General features: G+C 39.5%; 1 protein-coding gene across 9 annotated transcripts in view; it reads right to left on the reverse strand.

Annotated features, from left to right (window-relative positions):
* Positions 1 to 22,999, reverse strand: part of LOC127413032 (prominin-1-A-like) — a 118,197-nt gene that overhangs the window by 80,013 nt on the left and 15,185 nt on the right. The window lies entirely within an intron of this gene.

Raw genomic sequence — 22,999 nt, forward strand, 5'->3', positions numbered from 1 at the left:
CTCTGGAGTCAGCAGCACAAGTCGCTGCAAACCACTCACATCCCGGGCAAACTCAACACTACAGCGGACGCGCTGTCACAGCAGGTTACCCTCAGGGGAGAGTGGAGACTCCACCCCCAGGTGGTCCAGCTGATTTGGAGTCGATTCGGACGGGCACAGGTGGACCTGTTCGCCTCCCAAGAATCCTCCCACTGCCCGCTCTGGTATGCCCTCACCGAGGCTCCCCTTGGCATAGGCACACAGCTGGCCCCCTGGCCTATGCAAATATGCATTTCCCCCAGTGAGCCTACTTACACAGACCCTGTGCAAGGTCAGGGAGGATGAGGAGCAGGTCATCCTGGTAGCACCCTACTGGCCCACCCAGATGTGGTTCTTGGACCTCACGCTCCTCGCGACAGCTCCCTCCTGGCGAATTCCCCTGAGGAATGACCTTCTTTCTCAGGGACGGGGCACCCTCTGGCACCTGCGACCAGACCTCTGGAATCTCCATGTCTTGCCCCTGTGGTGGTAGACACGATCACTCAGGATAGGGCCCCCTCTACAAGGCGCCTGTATGCCTTTAAGTGGTGTCTGTTCACTAAGTGGTGTTCTTCCCGACGGGAAGACCCCAGAGATGCGCAGTCAGATCAGTGCTTTCCTTCCTGCAGGAGAGGTTGGAAGGGAGGCTGTCCCCTTCCACCTTGAAGGTGTACATTGCCGCCATAGCAGCATACCATGACGCAGTCGATGGTAAGTCCTTAGGGAAGCATGACCTGATCATCAGGTTCCTAAGAGGTGCCAGGAGGCTGAATCCCTCCAGACCGCGCCTCGTTCCCTCATGGGACCTCTCTGTAGTTCTTCAGGGTCTACAGAGAGCCCCTTTTGAGCCTTTGCAGTCAGCCGAGCTTAAGGCACTCTCCTTGAAAACTGCCCTCCTGACTGCGCTCACTTCCATCAAGAGGGTAGGAGACCTGCAAGCTTTCTCTGTCAGTGAAACGTGCCTGGAGTTCGGACCGGACTATGTGCCCAAGGTTCCCACAACCCCTTTTAGGGACCAGATGGTGAACCTGCAAGCGCTGCCCCAGGAGGAGGCAGACCCAGCCCTGTCGTTGCTGTGTCCGGTGCGTACTTTACGCATCTATTTGGATCACACGCAGAGCTTTAGAATCTCTGAGCAGCTCTTTGTCTGCTTTGGTGCGGAAAGGAAGCGCTGCCTCCAAGCAGAGGATCGCCCACTGGCTCATTGACGCCATAACTATATAACCATTTCCCTGTTGGCAAACTGCGTCTTCCTTGGGCAGAGCCCCTCTGCCCCAGTCTCTATGTTTGTAGTAACTCCTCCCCCATTGGGCAGGATCTACCTTGCAGACTCTCCACATGGTTGGAAAGACCATGTGACGTATCCTTCCACTTAAATATCCCCCCCATCTTTGGGCAAGGTGTGGTCTCTGCTGTGTCTTCCCCTTGGGAGGGACACCCCCCGACTAGACCTGGCGGCCCAGTCGGATAATCCCCCTTCTTTTTTAGGGAGTGGAATAAAGAGAAGGAGAAAAGAGGCCACGACTGGGTTAAGCCTGTCTCTATCTCTTGGGTAGTCGACTTGTTCACAAAAAGGGCCGTTCGACATTCATAAATATGTTGGGGGAGGTTACGTGTCGACCTAGTGTGCTGGCTATGAGGCACGCAGTAGTCTGCCCACCACACACCGCCAGTTCACGTAACACAGTTCAGCCAATTGTGGCGTTTCGTATAGGGACCCCTAGTGTCACTACATCGACACAACGTCGAGTGAGTGACAGATAGGGAACGTCATGGTTACTTGTGTAACCTCCATTCCCTGATGGAGGGAACAAGATGTTGTGTCCCTCCTGCCACAACGCTGAACTACCCGCTGAAATGGCCGGAACTTATATCGGCTCCTCAGCATAAAACCTGAATGAGTGGTTGCATACCAGCTCCTTTTATACCCGTATGCCTAGGGGAGTGGCATGCAAATACCACTCGCCAATTTTCATTGGCCTTTTATCAAAGACCAGAGGTGTCTCGGGCTCCCAAATGTGACCCCTAGTGTCACTACATCGACACCAACATCTTGTTCCCTCCATCAGGGAACGGAGGTTACAAAAGTAACCATGACGATTTCACTCACCAGTGACTGAGTAGTATAGTGGGGAAGAAGTTCAGCATTGAGATCCTTTAATTGCGTATTGAGACTAAAAGTTTGTTTTGACTCATTCCAATGAGTGTCCAAAGACAAGATCCACGCAATCTATTTGTCATTAAATAATGTCTCTTTTAATACCCTTTGTTCTTAACAGTCATTTGTTGATAAAAAAAAAACATTTAATTCTAATTACGCATAGCACGGATGAGGTAAAGAAGCCATTAGAGAATGCTCTTTATAGAACAGCCAGTTTTCTTAAAGAGACAGTACTGGTTTTTAGCACATGTTCAACAAATCAATGTTAATACCTGTAAATAATAACCAAATAATGCATTTAAACAATAAACATGTAACAAAATATAAGATATGAAATATCACATTTATTGATATAATACATGGATTTGTTCATTTTTAAAAAGTTATAATGTGACCAAAATGATATAAAACTAATAATAAGAAGAAATAAGTAAAATTACGATTTTTGTAATGTACCTAGTTAGAAGGTCCACTGTATAATTAACACCAGGAGAGAATTTATTTCATATGTAAGCAAAATGGACATTATAACTGAAATATACTAATATGAATTGATGTTGAAGCATTCTGTCGAAGCAATGGAATTGAACAGAAAGCATGTCTATATAGGGCTTGGTATTGCCTGGCACTTCACAATATGTATTGCAATATATCACGATTTTATCATTTGGTTCGATTACGAATCAATTCCAGTTTCAAATCCAATTCACTTGGGTGTATTTCAGTTATACACTGATGTCTGATGAAGAGCGTGTAGCTCGAAACATCACGTTTTTGTCTCTTGCTGAGCTCTTTAAATTGATTTGGAAATAACAGTGTGCCAACTATGTTGTGTGCTTGCATGATATGAATACACAAATAGTTTTGTATAAATATCGATACAAGGATCTCAAGGATCGATCCAATACCATAAGAAAGGTATCACAATATATCGATATTTGATCGTCTCGATACAGCCCTAGTCTGCAGCTTGTGTACATAGATCAACAATTCAGAAATAACGAAGACGGAACATACAAACACATAATGTGTGAATGGCCCCTTAGAACTGTCAGAAAGAATTAGTAGCGCATTTGTGTATCGTTATCGCTGTGATGTACATCATAGTCTGACGTTAGGCACTCCAATATTTGAAAATACTTCATGTCTGTCATCTGCTGCACTGTGAGAAAATCGAAAGATTTAAAAGCCTAAAGGTTTAGCTTTGGAACAGCAGAGAGGATCAGATGCTTCCAGAACATTCACAACACTACAAAATCCCCCGAGATGTCTGCTGTCTATCAAACATGAGTAAATGAGCCTGTCACTTCACAACCAGTGCTCATGACTTTCTCATCTATTCCCTGGTGCCTGCTGATAGTCCCAGAGGGCAACAATCTGTACCTGAACATTAACAATAACAATCTGTTCAAGCACACATAAAGTGAAAAGGCTCAGCTGTAACCAAGGAACCAGTTACCAAGGAGAGGGGAACCTGGAGTTGCAAACAAAAAGAAAGACAAGGAGAAGAAAGACTAGAAGAAAAGGATGGAGAATAAGATTACAAGAAAGAGGAAGAGAAAAGACTAACATAAGAGGTTGGGTGGTACAAAAAGTAAAATTTTGTCTTTAAGCCTAGTATTAATAAAGTCTTTGAATGCATGAATGGGTTTAATACACAGCCAGAGACAAAACAAATCTCTTCACAAAATCGACAGGCTTAAGCTCAAAGTATACTTTGGTTTTGACACGAATGCTTAGCATCTACATACAGTCAAACGCTTGCCTTTCAAAGTATACTTCATTTGACTGTGCACACATACACAGGCGCAACAGAGTAATTCGTCTACCAGACTCATATCAACCAAAAAAAGCGACTTAAATCAGCTGTTTGCAAGCATTTGAATGACAATGGGTTACTGAAGACAATGAATGTAAAACATTCAGACAGAAGTCATATAAACGTACACATCCTACAAATGGGAAATCATTGACAGCGTATGAAATTTAAAAGAACTGCAGTCGAGCGAAGACTGTTTAGCGGCTCAGAGAGCCACGCACATTTATTTGCAAGCTGACTTAACAGTTATTTTAGCTTTCGCAATCAGATATTATGCCTTTTGGCACTTTTAATTTTTGCAAAAAGAGATTTTTGAGCTTAGTTAATTATTTTGGTTAAGAAATTTCACTATTTGAGTAATAGTTTGAGCAGCTTTTGGGAACAACATTGTAGAAGAAAAAAAAACTGTTTGTTCTTCCCCACTTTTGAAAAGCACCAGCCACCACTGATCCACAGCAGACAAACATAAGTGCCGTTCTGTGCGTATAAAGTTTTGGTGGTAAATCCACAGGGACCACAGGATTCACTATTATAGGGGCTAGTACTCAAGGTGGTCCTCACATTAATGATGTAAAGGTATGGTGATTTGGACCCAAACGTTTTTTGGGAGCATATGTATCAACACACATTTGTTGTGTTTTGAATGCTGTTGCCCCGACCAAGCTTCTTAACTAGCTCAACCAGCAAGACTTCTGTAGTCAATAAGCTTTATCAGAAAGAACATGCATGTCGAGCAACTGCAACATATCTAGACCTGCACCAAACCAGAATAAACCAGTCTGGACCAAGCCTGGTCTAAGCTGGACTTTTCAGCAAGGGCACCATTATCCTGCATTTTCACTTTAATTTACTTCACATAGTTCCTTTTTCAAGCTGGGAGACCTCAGAGACAATAATTCTTCTATAGTTCTCTATTGTTACATTCTTGTTATGAATTTTGTTAGAACAATGGCTTTTGGCTTGAAAAGGAAGCACACTTACTCAAAAAATGAACTGTATACCAAGAGCTTTACACTGCTTTGAACATTCCTTTTTGTTTGTTGCCCTTTCTTTAAAAAAAAAAAAAAAAATATATATATATATATATATATATATATATATATATATATATATATATATATATATATATATAGTCTTTGGAGACTGTGAGTGAACAATGAAAAAGAAATTGAGCATAACATATCTAGTCTAAACAGTTTTTATTGTATGGACCTTAAAGGCCTATAGTTCACCCAAAAATGAAAATTCTCTCATCATTTACTCACCCTCATGCCATCGATGTGTATGACATTCATTCTTCTGCTGAATACAAATAAAGACCACTCACATTCTTCTTTTTTTGGCGATTTGCATTCTTCGTGCATATCAGACCTGGGCAGGGAGGAGAATTTATACTTAAATACTAAACTGTTCCTCACCCTCACCTATCATATTGCTTCTGAAGATATAGATTTAACCACTGGAGTCATATGGATTACTTTTATGCTGCCTTAATGTGCTTTTTGGAGCTTCAAAATTTTGATCACCATTCACTTGCATTGTATGGATCTACATATCTAAGATATTCCTTTAAAAATCTTTGTGTTCAGCAGAAGAAAGAAAGTCATACACATCTGGGATGGCATGAGGGTGAGTAAATGATGAGAGAATTTTCATTTTTGGGTGGACGATTCCTTTATTGATTTTAAATATAAAAAGTATAGAATGTATTTTATAAATAAATTTTAATCTGAGGGTTCAGGGTTTTAGTTTTGCCAGCCCAGCCATGCTCAAAGCAGAATTTCATCATTGCATCAAATTGTTATTCCAATTGGTGTACTGCACTGATAAGCAAGCTGAAGTCTTAGGTCGTCTCCAGCAAGTGAACCGTTCAGGTGTTAAGTGTCGCGATGCCAGTACTGACAGTGAACACAAACCAATAGTCTGCTCCTCTTGTTTTTTTCAGGTGAGTTACATTCAAGCATTCAGTTAAGTATTGAGAGACCACAAAGGAAACTACTTTGTACAAACGCAATGAAACTGAGATTTGCTAATTATAATAATGCAAATAATATTGTATTATAATAATTTATAATTTTTTTTTTTTTTATAATTGTATTTATTTATCACACATTGGCACATATACAGTGAAATTCTTTTTTTCACATATCCCAGCCAAGCTGGGGTCAGAGTGCAGGGTCAGCCATGATACAGTGCCCCTGGAGCAGATAGGGTCAAGGGCCTTGCTCAAGGGCCCAACAGTGGCATCTTGGCAGTGCTGTGGCTTGAACCCCCAACCTTCTGATCAGTAACCCAGAGCCTTAACCGCCGAGCCACCACTGCTATATACAACAGTTAGTTCCGGTCCTCGAATCTAATTCGGTGGTAATCTAATAAGGCGCTACCTCTTACCCGGAGTTTATTGGAGAGGATGCACTTTTCAAAATGTTGGAGGAGATTTCTATAGTGAAAGACTCTTGCGCACCGGCTACCGTGAAATAGGGAGGAATACCCCCGCTTGAACACTATTCTTCCACTGAGAAATCTGATCTTCAGAAAGCTGACTAACACACTACAACATCTCTGCTTGGGAGTGGCAACAGGTGATGGCACACGCTCCATCTCTCTATCTATCTCTCTCTCTCTCTCACACACACACACACACACACACACACACACACACACACACACACACACACAAACATCCTTGTTTCTCAAATAACCTGTTAGAAACAGCCCAAGTCGTGATACTAGTAGTTCTAAAGTGATATTTTTGAATTACTAACGAAGGCTTGGACGCATCATTTGTTATGAACCAGCAACGGCAGATTCTGATCCATCACGTAATAAAGTAGTCCCATGCACAAATGCGTTTTTTTGTGACCGTACTCAGTTTTTCCTATTTTTTTTAAAATTTACTTGTTCATGGATCTGTTGTATATAAGCAACATCACACTCGCAATTGTGCTATATGGCCCTAAATAAGCACTGCTGTGATTACCTACGGTACTCAGCCTATGGCCTCGTTCCTGCTCCCGAATCACAGCAGTGCTGATTTAGGGCCATATCGTACTCTTGCTCGTATGATATTGCTTAAATATAAAATTAATATATAGAAACAGCATCTTTAATATTAGCTTTAAGCTATGCAAGTTTGGTGAATGTGAAATATTAAAAATGATACACATGGTCTATGTGAGATATTTAGATTGATGTGACCTAGCAAATTTTTTTAGATGAATGCCTAGACTAAAAGCCATACAAACAAAGCTGATATAAAGATTAATAAGGGTCAGAGAGGTGTTACTGATTAACACTGATTAGTCTCTCTCTCTCTCTCTCTCTCTCTCTCTCTCTCTCTCTCTCTCTCTCTCTCTCTCTCTCTCTCTCTCTCTCTCTCTCTCTCTCTCTCTCTCTCTCTCTCTGTGTGTGTGTGTGTGTGTGTGTGTGTGTGTGTGTGTGTGTGTGTGTGTGTCCCCATAATGCCACTCACTGAAATAACAAAACCAGTTTCTAATCTACAGTTGCCCCAAAAAGTATAAAGATACTAAGTCACAACAAAAAATATATGAATGTCACTGCATTACTTAACAAAATATCAAACCAATTTATTTAAATGAAAGATAGCACAAGCACATAAAAAAAAATATATATATATAAAAAAGAAAGAAGTTTGATAGGCTTTAAATGATATAATCTACTTCAGGCTCAGGGATAATTTGTTATGTGTTAAACAGAAATGATAAGAACAGAACACATGATACTGGTCAGGCATAATTTTGCTTTTTTTCAGCATTAGTTGATTCTAATGAACATCCAAGAACATCCAAAAATCTTTAAAGATTGCATGAAAGGAAAAAAATTATAAACCAACTGAGGAGAGATATTACACTGACAAACAGATCTGAATTTGCCTCAAAGCAATGGATACGAGGCTCATTCAGGTGGGAATGCTGGTGAGTCATATGAGACTGAAGTTACATGCAATCTCCCTCAAGCACTGAATTTTTAGTAAGGAGATATGCCAGTGCAATACAATTTAATGAGGAAATTTCTGCATGTCTCTACTAGTAATTGTACATTATACCAGTGTTTCAGTGATCCCAACCGGGGGTACGTAAGCAGATTCGAGCGGTCACGCAAAAATAATTGGATTTTGCTTTGTTGAACCACACAAAATGTATGGTTTAAAACAAAAATAATAAGGATTAGCAATAGGTAAAAATATAGATTTTCCAATTAATCACTATTTTGATTTTATTTGAACAATCCCAATATCAATGTTTTACTCTGTGTGAAGTTTGGCACTGTGATCTTTTTACTTTGTGTTGAGAGTAAACGTTTAGTTTAACTCATTCTGTGTAATGTGTGTGTCAAAATATGGGATCCACGCAATCCATTTGTCATTGAATAATGTCTATTTTAATGCCCTTTCTGTTCTTTACAGTTTGTTGATCAAAAACAAAAAAAACAAGAAACATTCATTCTGATCACACGTAACACGGATTCGCTAAAGAAACCATGCATGCCCCCTCTTGTTAATATGTGCTTACTGGCTGTGGCTGAACTGCCGGTAGTCTTCAAGAGACAGTACCGTTTTAGCTTTTGTTCCACATATCAATGTAAAATCTAGAGATGTGCCAGGATGGTCAACTAATCGACTAGTTGTCCAACAACTGACTAGTTGATTAGTGGGGTCGACTTCTAACATTAATATTTTTAGTGGTGGTGGTCAAATTAATTAAAAGACGCAACTTCTTAATTTTTGCGTGATTATAGCTTGCTGTGCTTAACAGTGAATAACAGTCAGCATAGTAAAACCCTCTGCAAGAAGTTTAATCTCTTTAATGCTTTAGGTGTAGTCTTTTTATATTATTACAACCATCATCACAATGCTGCATCACTAATAAATTTCAAGACGATCACTATTGGACATTAAATCCTTTGCTGTGAGTAATATTCCTGTATTTGTGAGGTGTTGTGGAGTCTTTTGTTGATTCTGTCTTACACTGCTTCAATAAATATTTGCAGTAAAAAATGGTTTAAACTTTTAAACTTACTTCTTACAGTAATGCACTTTTGAATGTGCAGCGAGGATCGCCCTGAAGCACTCCGGTTACGTTGAAGCGAGTCATTCTGCTTTCTGGATGCACATAAGTGCTTTTGTGCAGCTCTGTATCAGAGCCTTTCTTATTTCTTACTTTTCTTACTTTGATAATTTTATTCAATAAGATGTTATGGTTATTTAGCCTATTTATTTGTTGAATATCCTTTAGTCACCATGTTGAAGTGCTGCACTTAGCATCCGTAAGTCCATCTAAAAGGCGTCTGATCAGGGTCAAGTGAACATATCGGAGCCTAATATACAGTTGTGGCCAAAAATATTTGCACCCCTGGTAAATATGAGCAAAGAAGGTTGTGAAAATGTTTGCCTTTTATTATTTGCCTTTTATCATTAGAAAAGAAAGTTAAAAGTTGAAGGGAACTGCTGAGGAGGCTGATAGAATACGTGTGTAACCGGTCCAGCTCGACCCTCTCCGAAAGGGATTCAAACCGATGTCTCCCGCATGGGAGGCAGGTGTGTTAACGAGGAGGCTAAAGGCTACAGCCTCTAGCGTCAGTCGCTAGTGCGCCTCTTGAGGCCAGGGGAGTGAGGTTTACACACTGCATAGCTACCTACCAGCTCGCTACCGTTACACTCACCCCCCAAACCTCACTCCCATCCGGGTCACACCACTACTGTAACCGGTCCTGCTCGGACTTGCCCACATCATCACAATGTGCTTTAGAGTTAAATAAATGAGTGCTCCACAGGATGCTGGATCGGCTTTATTGTTTATCCTTTTGATTTTTCATTCAAAATATTCACAAAAATCTAACCTTTAATTGAAGTAAACTAATTGAAAAGGGGGTCAAATCTCATAATTAAATAAATATTTTTCTCCAAAACATGTTTGCCACAATTAGTGATGCACCAATCAGTAAATCTGAGGCCGATGCCGATCTCCGATTTTTTAACACTAAGATCAGCCGATACCGATTTTTTTTAAAGTGCCCATTGCCACACTTTTGCAAGTTATATGCTGCAGTTATGTTAATAGTGCACACAGTAAAATTACGGTAACACTACAAAAGGTTCCATTTGTTAACATTATTTAACAATATTACTGTAGTTAACATGAACTAATGAACTGAATGTTACATCATATACTAATAAATTTTTTAAATCAAACGTTGTATTAGTTAACATTAATGCACAATGAACTAACAATGAACAATTGTATTTTTATTAACTAACATTGATTAATAAATGCTGTAAAAATATATATTGTTCATTGTTTGTTCATGATACCTAATTCATAAATTAAGCAACTAATGTTAAAGCAATGAAACCTTTTTATAGTGTTACCAAAATTACATTAAAATTAAATTAATTGTGAATTGCTAACATTTATTTGTATTGAAAACTGTTATGAATAGTTCTGTTGTCAATATCAAAAGGTCATTGTGACATACTGGTGACCAGTAAAAACCATGAGAGCATCACACACGAGAGTCACTATCAACTGCCATTGTATTGAGAAGACGAACCGATAAATTCATGAAATGTTCTCCTTTTGTGTTCTATTCCTTTACTACAGGTTCAGGCAAATCTCATATCAGATGACTGTTTGAAGCTGTGCTAAATTACATCAAAATTAGTAGAAAAGCTGAAAGTTTGTGTGTGTGTGTGTGTAAAGCTGATTAACCTCTCAATGGGCCACATCTGCTATTACAGATGACAAAGATACACCAGCCTAGCTCCAGGTGGGCAAGCCTACAGAAGCCACTCGAAAGGCTCAAACACAAAGACACGAAAGAATGATAAGCTATTCATTAGTCTCACGTCTCTCTCGGGTCTCTATCTCCTACACGCTTTTTTCCTTATCATTTCACATTCTCTTTCATGTCTCTCCTCTTTTTATCTCACCCTTAGCCTTTCTTCCTTATAATTATACACCAGTCTAAAACTTTTATTAATATTACTCTCACTTATTATCTCTTGCTTTGTCATGCTCCCATCAGCGATCTAACTCTGTCCTTACAGTGATGCTTTCAGTAAAGTTCCTCCTCTGTTTCCAGCCAGGATGCCCCCTAACCCTTTCGACAGCCAGACAACTCCCTGACCTCATGCCATGACATTCTAGTGTTACGTGGAAACTGTATATTTACTTTCTTTAAATCTGTTATCTTAAGGACACTGCAGACTTCAACTCATATGGGGGATTTTCTGCCTCAGTTTTACTTAAAGAGCTTATATCATGAGTAATAAAATTTTCCTTGACTTTTGAGATAAAAGACTTCAATGTACTATTAACACTCAAAACTTCCTCCCCAGTCCAAAAAGTACCTTTATTCTAAGCTGCAAAAATGGAAACATTAAAACCAACCTTTACACTTTACTAAAAGCTTCTGGGTGATCAGAAACATGTTCTGCCCAGTCACAGTGAGGTAATTATGAAAGGGAATTATAGATACTTTTATTCTTAAAAAACAAACAAACTAATGATAAGAGTAAAATGTATAGAAGTCTGAACAATGCGCTCTTCCTGGCTTTGTGTAGCACCTGCGCTCTGCATTTCCTTCTGAAGGATCCAAGGATTAAAATGAGTGGCTGAAGTTTATTTTTAACAATGTCCCTGATCATTTCAGATCTTAACAGTTTGAGCACCACATTTCAACATGGATTGTTTTATGAATCAGACATAAGAGGCTGTTGTTGAAGCACGGGCAGCACAAACTATATTAGACCCAACAGCAATCTAGCAACTCACGTGTAAGCGGCACAGTAAAGCGCTGTTTCTCATTTCACATGCTAAGAGGGCAATTACATAGAAGTCTTAAGGCAAATTTATACTTCCTGGGCGAAAAGGCTTCTTTTAGTTATACCTAAATGCATTGGCATTTTTGTTCTGCTAATGTGTTCATTGGGTGATATTTCTCTAGGCTTGGGATCGATAATCGGAAGATTTTCCAAATAATTATCGATATATAGGGATTTTTGTTCAGATATAAATTGGGCTGCTCGTTGCACAATAGTCTTTGTCTTTTAAAACATATTTCTCAACTTAACTTTGGTAAAGTGTGAGTGGCAGGGTAAATTAAAGGGGGTCGCACACCGGACACACCTGGCGGATGACATGGTGCATTCTAAAATTAGAAACAATTATTTTCTACAAATGTAAAAACACACCGCCAATGATCAGTGTCAACATTCTGAAATGCCACGGAGCGCAACTCGCATAGTTTTCCACAAAGATTATTTACTCTAGCCTACACAATGTATTTTCAGTTACAAGTATGTCTTTTTGTGCTTTGACAGCTTGAATGAAAGACCTATTCAAGGCTATATACTGAGAAATTGCATAATAAATGTCGCCATTTCTAATTGTTCAGTTTGCGCATATACACCAGTTTTTGTCAATCTGTTTATACTTGAAGAAGTACCAAAACTTTCGTAACTTTGGACTAGGGTTGAAACGATTAGTCGACGTTATCGACAACATCGGCAATAAAAAATTCCGACAAAAAATTCCGTTGTCGAATAGTCGTTTGATCTCATTTAACGTAACATGAGATCACATTAAACTCTAATGATGACGCGTAAGAGCAGCACTGCAGTTCACACCTGACTGAGGAGAGGAAGAATTACACAGTTCACAGTCCAGATGCACTCTAAACTTTCTAAACAGCTTCAGGTGGTGTAGATCGCAAAGTATGAGGGAATCATAATGCATTATAATGCATAAATACGAAGCACTCTCGTTGTGGAATAAATGGAGCTGGAGCTGCCGCTCCACTGAAACAAAACTTGCATGTCGAGCGTCTTTAAAGGAAACACCCTGGTGTTACATCTTAAATGCAGTTATATTTAATGCGTTATAGCTTTATTAAAGATCAAATAATATGGAAGCAGATCATGTAAATAACTACAAACTCAGCGCCGCTACGGTTAGCGCCTCTTCTATGAGTTGTGTTAATGTCCCGATCTAAGAGGGAGAGATTGAAACTTCATCTGGCTGAGGCACACTCTGTCGTGGGGACGCTCGTCCCTTGATCTTAAGGCAGCTAGATTATAACGTGATGGCTCGCGACTTATTGAATCATAATATATGTCACTGTGCATTTCTTATCGTGAGGAAAATTGGCAATATGCAGCTTTATTAATAAGAGAGAATTTGTTTTTTTGTGAGTTAAAGATGGACTGAAGTGAACAGAAAGGTGAGAGAGGTAGACTTCACCCCATTATACACTGCAACAAAATACATTTTTGATTTGTTTTTGTTTTGGCTTGTTTTCCAATATAAACAACAAACTCTTTTAAAACAATGTACATTTACTTTAGCAGCTATACTGCAGAAGAAACAATTGTTATCTGAAAATGTTGAATATAATATTAAAAATACAAATATTTTAAAATATCTAAAAATCCTTTAAAAAAAGATGCATTCACCTGAGAAGCAGCATATAAGATATTTAGACATGCTTTTAGAGAATAGATCTTGAATATAAGTATATTTAGTCTTTACTGCACTCGCAAAGTATAACCAAGTGAAAAAATACACTTATATACAAAATACACTTATATTTAAGATACATTCTCTTAAAGCAAGTTTAAATATCTTATATGTTGCCTCTCAAGTAAATGTATCTTGTTTTAAGGATTTTTAGACAATTTTAAATGGAAAACAAGACAAAAACACTTGATAACAATAGGATTTTTGCAGTGAATTTCTTTACTGAATTAAACTTAATAAAAAGTATTTTTTCCCTTTAATTCAATGAATGTCATTTAGAGGTATTTTTAAAAGATGATTTTGTCCTCTTTATTGTTAGTAAGCACATTTAATACAACCTTTTGAGTCATGGCACAAGCTGAATAATTGGTTAAGAGCTAATAATTAATCGTTGCAATAATTGCTGAATAGTCGAATAATCGTTCTAAAAATCATTAATTAATCGATTATCAAAATAATCGTTAGTTGCAGCCCTACTTTAGACTACCATCTCCAGTGCTGCTTCAGCTCGTCCTGTGTGTGTGCTTCTGTAGATGGTATATCACCCTCTTGTGGTCTCCCAACGCTATTACAGCAGACTGTTAAGCAGAGGCCAACTGAGTGTATTGGAAAGCACGCAAATTGGGCTTCTAATTTAAATGTTGGCTAATTTTATTATATCCACGCCTCAAAAATATATCAATAAAATAGCATCTCAATCAATAATTGATATATCAATATTTTATGACATATATCTCCTGTTCCCGTACATCCCTGAATTTCTTGACCTAGGAGAATTCGGCATTGATAACTGGTTAAAACTAGAGCTGTCAGAATTAAAGCATTAACACATAAGATTAATTAAAAAAGTTTAATGCGTAAATTTTTCTTAATCATGATTAACGCATTTACCGTTAATACAGCATAAACACTGGTGTGAAGGGCGGAATATTTGTAATGTGTCCGCTCGTAGTCATTACACTGATGCACACTTCACAACACACACACAACTGAGCCCTTCTACCAATGGGGGCCTACAAGCTTAACATAAAATGGCATAATGCGGCTGTTCCATAGATATTCTATGGCTGCTACTGTTGTAACATGCTAGCTGACAATTACACTCTATCCTATTACAGAGCCACAGAGGTTTTATATCAGTAAATTAAAGAATCTCTGCACACACACAACAGCGCTTCCGGGATAAAATGATGTAGAAAGGACCTCTTAATGCTATTTAATGCACAAAACAAGCCCAGATGGGACATGTGATAGAAATCAAGTATTTTTCAGCCTATGTAAGGCACATTTTAATTACCACAGAAGCACGTCACGTACTAACTATCAAGTGAAGATATTTGGTGAATAAGGACTGAATTTTTATTTGTTAATCAATCAAAGCTATCATATTGCTTCAGCAGTGGTATTTGGATTAAACCACTCTAACCACTTTATGTCCTTTTTGAGCTTAAATGTTTTGGACCCCATTGACTTACAGTACGTGATATGGAAATTCTTCAAAATATCTTCTTTGTGTTCCACAGAAGAAAAAAAGTCAGACACATCTGGGATGGCATGAGGGTGAGTAAATGATGAGAGAATTTTCATTTTTGGGTGAACTATTCCTTTAGTATTAAAAACTGATAACTTTGAAGCCCGCCTCTCCGAGACTATTGTAAAAACAATGTTACAACAGAGCTTACCTACTGATGCGTCGTCCACCTGAGAGTTAACAGCCTTCCTTGGTGTCACCCTCAACAAACGAATTTTAAAACAATGCCACATAGTAGAAACGCAGGCTTTGTTTGCTTAGGGCACTTTAGTTTCTAAAACGCTTCTTCCAAATAATGATAAATGTATTACATGACCCATTTAAGAGATCAGAGTTTTAAGCAAAGCTCATCTCTGTGTTTACAGACCGATTTGGGTGGTGTAAATGCATTTAGAAGAGCAGAATGGTCAAAACCTCATCATCTAGATCTGACCAAAATTGCCCCTTTGCTTTTGTTAAAAAATACGGTTGTATAATTGAGGTCTGTATAGCTCAGTATATTCCCAGTCTTTCATTACATACACACACTCTCACTCTCTTTCTCAGTTTAGTCCTTTGTTTCCCTCTCTAAAGAGAAATCCAACCCACACAACATGTTGGAGAGAGAAAGTGTGTGTCAGTGTGTGTGTGTGTCAGGAAGCAGCTCTTCTAAAAATAGGTATTTCATTCAGAGGCAATAGCATTCCCTGTTTCCACTCAACCAGCCTGCAGAACAGAACACCTGATGGGTTTGCTGTCTGACATCCCATAATGCCATGCTAACATGAGGCAGGAAAACACTCACTAGAGTTTAAATGTAAATGTTACCAGCACATTAGCAGCAGGAGCAGTTTAGCTATGCCAGTCTAAATCTGCACAACTACACATGAGAGGCTTACCATCAACATATATAAACATAAACACCACTAAAAGAAGAATTCATGCAGGGCCACCCCAGGGCCATTTCTGATACAAATTTCAGTAGGTGGCATTACGGATGTGACTAACAGTAACCTATTCAATCCTGAAATTTAGGAATTCTACATACTGTAAAAGTAGATTTTTACATTATGAGTGGTGCTTGCGCATACAAAACCCGCCACCGCAATGCTAGGATGCTGTAGCTGCTTTTTAGGGTCCATTCACACCAAACACCAAAAGTTGACTTGCAATAGAAAAATCACCATAGAAGCAGACAGTCCATTATAGTGCCACTTGCGGCTACGCTGAGATGTGTAATTGCATTACAGTATAGTCTGACACATTTTGGAATGCAACAATGCACAAAATCGAGCGCATGTAACAAGAAGCACCTGCATTCATGTACTTTTCTAGAGTATGATCTATGACAACTTATGTCCAGGCCATTATTACGTAATCAGCCTTTCAGATTCCCACACCACAGCACTCTATATGCCACTCTCAATGTGTCTTAATGGCTACAGACAACTTGAAATCCTCTTAAAATGGTCTTGTGAATTGGCTGCCAACCAAAACCTCAGGTACAGCACACCAAAGATGACTGAGAGTGTGTGGGAGTATGTGTCCACTGACTACATTGTGGCTGTGTGAGATTTAGGGCAGCTACAAGCCCCACAGTGCTTAAAGGAATAGTTCACCCAAAAATGAAAATTTACTGATAATTTACTCACCCTCAGGCCATCCAAGATGTATCTGAGTTACTTTCTTCATCAAAACAGAATTTAAGACTTTTAGGATTTCATTTCAGGCCTCCTCCTCTAAACTATGCAAGTGAATGTCCTCCATTTTTTGATGGTCCAAAATGCATATTTAGGGTGCATATTATTTTTAGAAACAAAACAATACTTATATACTTTTTAACTACAAATGTTTGCTGTGATGTGTGCTCATTGATAAGGTCATGCGTCACGTGGAGGAGGAGTCAGGAAGCGCATCATTGAAGGGTCGAAGACGAGGTGTTGCTACAATTTACAGTGAAGTTTTTGGTGTTACTCAGAGGACAGGATATAAGTTTAAGTCTTTTGAACTAATAATGCTTAATGTGACACCGTCAGATATAAATAAAAAATCTCTGTTGTCTTTTGCACTTGCTACAATATATAGATCACCTGGGCCATGGTCAGATTTCCTTGGTTGATTTGCAAATTTTCTATCAGATCTAGTAGTTAATGTGGATAAAGCTTTAATTGTTGGTGACTTCAACATTCACATAGATAATGAAAATGACACATTGGGATTAGCATTTATCGATATTCTCAACTCTCTTGGAGTCAGACAAAATGTGACAGGACCAACTCATCGCCATAATCATACACTAGATTTAATTCTGTCATATGGAGTTGATGTCGATACTATAGAAATTCTTCTAAATCTCCGATCATTACCTCGTCTCTTGTTTGCTGCGATCAGCTAATGTCACTCAATTTACACCATATCGTTCAGGTAGACCTATTCTTTCGACCACTAAAGATAGCTTCACTAATACTCTTCAAGAATTGTCTCATACTCAGTAAGCCCAAAAGTCTAGAAGAACTTGAAGTAATAACAGAAAATATAAATACAGTCTTCTCTAGTACACTTGATTGTGTCGCCCCCCTTCGATTAAAGAAAATTTAAGAAAAAAGATCGCACCATGGTACAATGATCACACTCATGCTATCATGAGAGCAGCACGGAAAATGGAGCGCAAGTGGAAGAATACAAAATAAGAGCTATTTTGCAGTGCATGGAAGGATGGTGTCTGTAGCTACAGACAGGCACTAAAAGGCCAGCATATTTTAGCAAACTTATAGAAAATAACCACAACGATCCTAGGTGTTTATTCAGTACTGTGGCTAAATTGGTTAGGAATAAAGAATCGCCTGAACCAGATATTCCGTCGCAGCACAATGGTAATGACTTCATGAATTTCTTTACTGATAAAATTGAAATAATCAGAAATAAAATTGGAATTATGCTTTTCTCCTTATAAATGCTTCCCCTGGGAGATATTATCAGGAATCATGGAATATGTTTCCACTGTTATGTCGATGATACCCAACTTTATATTTCTTCTAAACCCAACGAAAATTCACAGTTCTCCAATTCAGTGTATCAATGAAATCAAAGACTGGATGACCAGAAATTTCCATCAACTCAAATCCGACAAAACAGAGGTACTAATTATTGGACCAAAAACCTCTAAAAATAAGCCACTAAAATATAATTTGACTCTTGATGGATATACGGTTATGTCGTCTTCTGCAGCGAAGAACTTGGGTGTTATATTTGATACCCATCTGCCCTTTGAATATCACATTTCCAATGTTTGTAGAACAGTTTTCTTCCACCTCAGAAATATTGCTAAGTTACAACACATGCTCTCTGTTGCTGATGCCGAAAAACTAATTAATGCGTTCATGACCTCAAGACTAGATTATTGTAATGCATTACTGGGAGGATGTCCAGCAAATTCAATAAATAAACTTCAATTGGTTTAATATGCAGCTGCCTGATTGCTGACCAGAACCAAGAAATATGATCATATTAGCCCCATTTTATAGTCGTTACAATGGCTGTTAAATTCCGTATTAATTTTAAAATTCTGTTAACTACATACAAAGCTTTGAATGGTCTAGCTCCACAGTACCTAAGTGACCTTCTGACAGGCTATATTCCATCACGCTCATTACGATCACAAAATTCTGGCTTGTTAATAGTTCCTAGAATATCAAAATCCACAAAAGGAGGTAGATCCTTTTCCTATTTGGCTCCTAAACTATGGAATAGTTTCCCTAACACTGTTCGGGATGCAGACACACTCACTTAGTTTAAGTCTAGACTAAAGACTCATCAATTTAACCAGGCATACACCTAATTTATCCATCATCTTACAATTAGGCTGCTTTAGTTAGGTCTGCCGGAACCAGAAACATCTATCATGATCTATAACTCGGCATAAAATTGAATGACATCTACGCTAATATTATTCTATTTGTTTCCATGTCTTTCCATGTACCAGAGCCGGCCAGATCCAGCTCCGTTCCTGCTTGGTGTCATACTCCACTGCTATCTGTCTCTGAGTGATGATGACTAAATGCAGTCGGTGCTAGCCAGACATCACTTTAGTCTTTTACGATGGACTTCAGAAGATGAACTGATGCCAACTCCAACTGTAAGACACTGGATACTTCATATGCCACTGCCTGAATCTTGGACTTAGATAGAGCCCTCCAAACCTCACCGAAATGACCTGCTGGTTGAACTGCAATGCACCTCATTGATCTCTGCCTGCATCATCTTTGACTATTGATGGACTACACTCTTGAAATGGAATACATAGACTATCATTTAATTGCCAACAAAAGCCTTCATCAGCCAGCTAACAAAGGACAATGCCTCTATGTGATCTTAACAGTTAATCCAGGATGGACTTCAAAGACATTAGTCATTAAACTTACAGTTCATAAAAAAAAAATTTTAAACACTGGACCTTAACACTTACTTAGTTTACTAATCTTAAACCATGACCTGTACTGCACATAAATTAGCATTATATTCATGCCGGTTAGCCAGACGGGAACTGGCCCCCACTGTGAGCCCGGTTTCTCCCAAGGTTATTTATCTCCATTAACCAACATCTTATGGAGTTTTGTGCTCCTTGCCACAGTCGCCTACAGCTTGCTCACAGGAGTTCTAAATACCATTATTATTTAATTATTTATTTTTTATACACAATTTACAGTCATATTTAATCAAACTATACAATGATCACTCTAATACTTTATAGATATTACAGTTTCATTTTTTTGTTAATGCATGATTTTCTGTGAAGCTGCTTTGAAATGATGTGTGCTGTGAAACGTGCTATACAAATAAAAATGACTTGACTTGAAAGTTATTGTGCCATACCCTGCAGAAGGGTAGGCTAGCTTATGAGAATTTATTATTAGCCCCTGCTAAATGGGTGAGCCTTGTTTCTGTGTCATCATTTTAACTGAAATGTGGCTGAATGAAAACATCCCAGACCCAGCAATTCAGTTAGACGTACTAAGCTGTTTTAGAGCGGACAGAGACGCGGCCACGACCGGCAAGGCCCATGGAGGGGGGCTGTGTGTTTACATCAACAAGAACTGGTGTGAGAATGCTGCTGAAATCCCCAGGTACTGCTTTGCTAGTGGAATTCATGACAGTTAAGTGTAGACCCTTCTATCTGCCGAGGGAATACACTACTGTTATTATTGTGGCTGTTTACATTCTGCCCAGCGCTGATTCAAAGGAAGCGCTGCGTACAGTTTATGGAGAAATTAATGATCTGCAAACCGCACACCCTGACGGCTTCATCTGTATTGCCGGAGATTTCAATCATACAGTCTTAAGGACTGTTTTTCCCAAGTTTCAACAGTATGTAAACTTTGCAAACAGAGGAGAAAATACTTTGGACTCGGTTTACACGAACATTCGAGACACATACTGAGCAGCACCCCACCCCCACCTAGGCTCTTCTGATCACATCTCTGTCATGCTTATTCCAGCATACAGACCACTACTGAAACGTGTATGTGATGAGGAGGAGGGCGTGGCCGATCAACGGGAGAGAGATAAAGCAGGAGCTGGGGATGCCAGAGAGAGAGAGAGAGAGAGAGAGAGAGAGAGAGAGAGAGAGAGACCCATGCAGCTGCTCTGTGTGTGTGTCCTTATGTTTCAGTTTTATGTTGGTGTTTCATTAAAGTCTTGTTGACTGTTAAAAAAAAAAACATCCAGTTCCTGACTGATCGCTGGACACAGACAATCTGACTTGGTGCCTCAGCACCTCTTCACTCACTAAGAAAGCACAGCAGCATCTTCACTTTCTACAGCATCTGAAGAAGGCAAAACTGCCCCCCTCCATCCTTACCATGTTCTACACAGGAACCATTGAGAGCATTCTAACAACCTGCATCACCATCTGGTTTGGAAACTGCAATGCTTCAGACCGCAAGGCCCTGCAACGCATTGTGAAAACGACGGCAAAAATCATCTAACTCTCTCCCATCCATAACAGACAATTACCGAAAATGCTGTCTACACAAGGCCCACAGCATCACAGTGGACCCCTCCCACAGACTCTTTGACCTGCTGCCATCTCGAAAGAGATACCATATCATACGGTCCAAAACACAAAAACTCTCAACAGCTTTTTCCCTCAGGCTGTCAGGCTCCTCAGCACCCTGACACCTCCTACCACCTCCAGGACAAGAACGTAAACCTGACTAAAGGGAAAAAAGGTTTGCACTACTCTCAGCCTTTTGCACAACATTTTACACTTTATTGTATATCATATACTGGTACATTTACCATATGCTGCTGCTGCCACCGCCATTATTTGAGTGGTCACTGTGTGTTCCCCCTCTAATTTCACTGAATTTATTATTGTTCAATGTATATCGTCTAGAGAGTATGGATACTATTTACAGTATGGTTTGTCTACATTGTGTGGATATATGTATATGTACATACACTATATTGCCTTTAGACGCATATGAACTTAAGTGACATCCCATTCTTAATCCATAGGGTTTAATATGACATCGACCCACCCTTTGCAGCTATAACAGCTTCAACTCTTCTGGGAAGGCTTTCCACAAGGTTTAGGAGTGTGTTTATGGGAATTTTTGACCATTCTTCCAGAATCGGGTTGAGGTCAGGACTCTGTGCAAGCCAGTCAAGTTCTTCCACACCAAACTCGCTCATCCATGTCTTTATGGACCTTGCTTTGTGCACTGGTGCGCAGTCATGTTGGAACAGGAAGGGGCCATCCCCAAACTGTTCCCACAAAGTTGGGAGCATGGAATTGTCCAAAATCTCTTGGTATGCTGAATCATTCAGAGTTCCTTTCACTGGAACTAAGGGGCCAAGCCCAGCTCCTGAAAAACAACCCCACACCATAATCCCCCCTCCACCAAACTTCACAGTTGGCACAATGCAGTCAGACAAGTACCGTTCTCCTGGCAACCACCAAACCCAGACTCGTCCATCAGATTGCCAGATGGAGAAGCGTGATTCGTCACTCCAGAGAACGCGTCTCCACTGCCCTAGGGTCCAGTGGCGGCGTGCTTTACACCACTGCATCCGACGCTTTGCATTGCACTTGGTGATGTATGGCTTGGATGCAGCTGCTCGGCCATGGAAACCCATTCCATGAAGCTCTCTACGCACTGTTCTTGAGCTAATCTGAAGGCCACATGAACTTTGGAGGTTTGTAGCGATTGACTTGCAGAAAGTTGGCGACCTCTGTGCACTATGCGCCTCAGCATCCGCTGACCCCGCTCTGTCATTTTTGTTTCGTTGCTGTCATTCCCAATCGCTTCCACTTTGTTATAATACCACTGAGAGTTGACTGTGGAATATTTAGTAGCGAGGAAATTTCACGACTGGACTTGTTGCACAGGTGGCATCCTATCACAGTACCATGCTGGAATTCACTGAGCTCCTGAGAGCGGTCCATTCTTTCACAAATGTTTGTAGAAGCAGTCTGCATGCCTAGGTGCTTCATTTTATACACCTGTGGCCATGGAAGTGATTGGAACACCTGAATTCAATTATTTGGATGGGTGAGCGAATACTTTTGGCAATATAGTGTATGTACATATAGCTTTATATTGCTCATAGTGTTTGTTTCTTAAGCGCTTGTTTATTATTTATTATGTTTGTGAAGTGTGCCTTGTTTTGTCTGTAATTGCGCACTGCAGACCTGGTAAATCGCCATTTCGTTCCACTGTATACTTGTATACTGGCTGGCATGACAATAAAACTTGTTTGTGCAATATATTTGAAGAAGGGTAAACAATGCTTGTGAATGAACCATTGCTTTGTTATTGAGCCCATGCGAAAAGGCCAGGCATAGTTTGTGCAATACCCCTGCAAAAGTACAAATGACGTTTGCGTTGAGCCTTACAATAAGGGTGATGTCGTTTGTGGAATACCCCTGTAGAAGGCAAACAACATTTTGCATT

Source organism: Myxocyprinus asiaticus, chromosome 22 (genome assembly GCF_019703515.2).
Source record: "Myxocyprinus asiaticus isolate MX2 ecotype Aquarium Trade chromosome 22, UBuf_Myxa_2, whole genome shotgun sequence".
NCBI classification, from domain to species: Eukaryota; Metazoa; Chordata; class Actinopteri; order Cypriniformes; family Catostomidae; genus Myxocyprinus; species Myxocyprinus asiaticus.